Raw genomic sequence first — 3,088 nt, forward strand, 5'->3', positions numbered from 1 at the left:
TTGGCATTAAACGCCAGCTTCTTGCCCATTCCTGGCGTTAAACGCCCAGAATGGTGCCAGACTGGGCGTTTAACGCCCATTCTGCTACCCTTACTGGCGTTTAAACGCCAGTAAGTTTCTCCTCCAGGGTGTTCTATTTTTCATTCTATTTTTCTTTTGTTTTTGCTTTTTCAATTGTTTTTGTGACTTCACATGATCATCAACCTATAGAAAACATAAAATAACAAAAAAAATAGAAATTTAACATAGATAATTAAAGATTGGGTTGCCTCCCAACAAGCGCTTCTTTAATGTCAATAGCTTGACAGTGGGTTCTCATGGAGCCTCACAGATGTTCAGAGCAATGTTGGAACCTCCCAACACCAAACTTAGAGTTTGACTGTGGGGGCTCTGTTTGACTCTGTATTGCGAGAAGATCTTCATGCTTCCTCTCCATGGTTATAGAGGGATATCCTTGAGCTTTAAATACAAGGGAGTCTTCATTCACTTGAATGATCAATTCTCCTCTGTCAACATCAATCACAACTTTTGCTGTGGCTAGGAAGGGTCTGCCAAGGATGATGGATTCATTCAAACACTTCTCAGTCTCTAAGATTATGAAATCAACAGAGATGTAATGGTCTTCAACCTTTACCGAGACATCCTCTACAAGTCCATAAGCCTGTTTCTTTGAATTGTCTGCCATCTCCAGTGAGATTCTTGCAGCTTGTACCTCAATGATCCCTAGCTTCTCCATTACAGAGAGAGGCATAAGGTTTATACTTCATCCCAGGTCACACAGAGCCTTCTCAAAGGTCATGGTGCCTATGGTACAAGGTATTGAGAACTTTCCAGGGTCTTGTCTCTTCAGAGGTAATCTCTGCCTAGTCAAGTCATCCAGTTCTTTGATGAGCAATAGAGGTTCATCCTCCCTAGTTTCATTACCAAACAACCTCGTATTTAGCTTCATGATTGCTCCAAGGTACTTAGCAACTTGCTCTTCAGTAACATCTTCATCCTCTTCAGAGGAAGAATACTCATCAGAGCTCATGAATGGTAAAAGTAAATTTAATGGAATCTCTATGGTCTCAGTCTGAGCCTCAAATTCCCATGGTTCCTCATTAGGGAACTCCATGGAGGTTAGTGAACGTCCATTGAGGTCTTCCTCAGTAGAGATCACTGCCTCTTCCTCCTCTCCAGGTTCGGCCATGTGAGACATGTTTATGGCCTTGCATTCTCTCTTTGGATTCTCTTCTGTATTGCTTGGGAGAGTACTAGGAGGGAGTTCTGTAATTTTCTTACTCAGCTGACCCACTTGTGCCTCCAAATTTCTAATGGAGGACCTTGTTTCAGTCACAAAACTTTGAGTGGTTTTGATTAGATCAGAGACAATAGTTGCTAAGTCAGAATGGCTCTGCTTAGAATTCTCTGTTTGTTGCTGAGAAGATGATGGAAAAGGCTTGCTATTGCTAAACCTGTTTCTTCCACCATTATTGTTGTTGAAACCTTGTTGAGGTTTCTATTGATCCTTCCATGAGAGATTTGGATGATTTCTCCATGAAGGATTATAGGTGTTTCCATAGGGTTCTCCCATGTAATTCACCTCTTCCATTGCTGGGTTCTCAGGATCATAAGCTTCTTCTTCAAAGGAAGCTTCCTTAGTACTGCCTGTTGCTGCTTGTATTCCAGATAGACTCTGAAAAATCATATTGACTTGTTGGGTCAATATTTTATTCTGAGCCAATATGGTCTTCAGAGTATCAATCTCAAGAACTCCCTTCTTCTGAGTTGTCCCGTTATTCACAGGATTCCTTTCAGAAGTGTACATGAATTGGTTATTTGCAACCATTTTAATGAGTTCCTGATCTTCTGCAGGCGTCTTCTTCAGATGAAGAGATCCTCCAGCAGAGCTGTCCAATGACATCTTGGACAGTTCAGACAGACCATCATAGAAGATTCCTATGATACTCCATTCTGAAAGCATTTCAGAAGGGCACCTTCTGATCAATTGCTTGTATCTTTCCCAAGCTTCATAGAGGGATTCACCTTCCTTCTGTCTGAAGATTTGGACTTCCACTCTAAGCTTACTCAATTTTTGAGGTAGAAAGAACTTTGCCAAGAAGGCATTGACTAGCTTTTCCCAAGAGCATAAGTCTGTAGACTTCATAGTCAACCCCATTGGTCTTGACAGTGTCACAGATTTGCAAGAATTCAGCTAAAAACTGATGAGGATCTTTCAATGGAAGTCCATGAAACTTGCAATTCTGTTGCATTAGAGAAACTAATTGAGGCTTAAACTCAAAGTTGTTTGCTCCAATGGCAGGGATTGAGATGCTTATCCCATAGAGGTCGGGAGTAGGTGCAGTACAGTCACCCAGCACCTTCCTTGCATTGTTGGCATTGTTGTTTTTGGCTGCCATGGTTTCTTCTTCTTTGAAAAGCTCTTTTAGGCCCTATAGAGAGAATTGTGCTTTAGCTTCTTTTAGTTTTCTCTTCAAGGTCCTTTCAGGTTCAGGATCAGCTTGAACAAGTATGCCTTTATCTTTGTTCCTGCTCATATGAAAGAGAAGAGAACAAGAAAGTAGGGAATCCTCTATGTCACAGTATAGAGATTCCTTGAGGTGTCAGAGGAAAAGAAGAATAGAAGGAGGAGGTAGATAGAAGAGAATTCAAACTTATCAAGAAGGATAGAGTTCGAATTGCACCTTGAGGAGGAGTGTTAGTCCCTTAAATAGAAGGATGTGAGAAGAGGGGAAGAAATTTTCAAAAATAAATTAAAAAGATTTTGAAATAATAAAAAGAAATTTTGAAAATTTGATTGAGATTTTCGAAAATTAAGATTGGGAAAGAAATTAAGTGATTTTTTAAAATGATTATGAAATTAGAAATCAAAAAGATATGATTGAGAGTTAATTTTGAAAAAGATGTGATTGAAAAGATATGATTGAGAAGATATGATTGAAAATCAAACTAAAAAGAGAAAGTTTTAAAATTAAAGTTGATTTACTTGACTACCAAGAAATTAGAAGATATGATTCTAAAATTAAAACTTTTGATCCTTTCTTAATAGGCAAGTAACAACTAGAAAATTTTGAAGTAAATCATTAAT

At 38.8% G+C, this 3,088-nt stretch overlaps 1 non-coding gene across 1 annotated transcript; it reads left to right on the forward strand.

Moving 5' to 3' along the window:
- The first annotated feature begins 1,957 nt into the window (after positions 1 to 1,957).
- Positions 1,958 to 2,065, forward strand: LOC112781210 (small nucleolar RNA R71). Its single transcript, XR_003192001.1, has one exon. It is a non-coding gene; the product is annotated as a small nucleolar RNA R71 (small nucleolar RNA).
- Positions 2,066 to 3,088: the final 1,023 nt, after the last annotated feature.

Source organism: Arachis hypogaea, chromosome 19 (genome assembly GCF_003086295.3).
Source record: "Arachis hypogaea cultivar Tifrunner chromosome 19, arahy.Tifrunner.gnm2.J5K5, whole genome shotgun sequence".
NCBI lineage: Eukaryota > Viridiplantae > Streptophyta > Magnoliopsida > Fabales > Fabaceae > Arachis > Arachis hypogaea.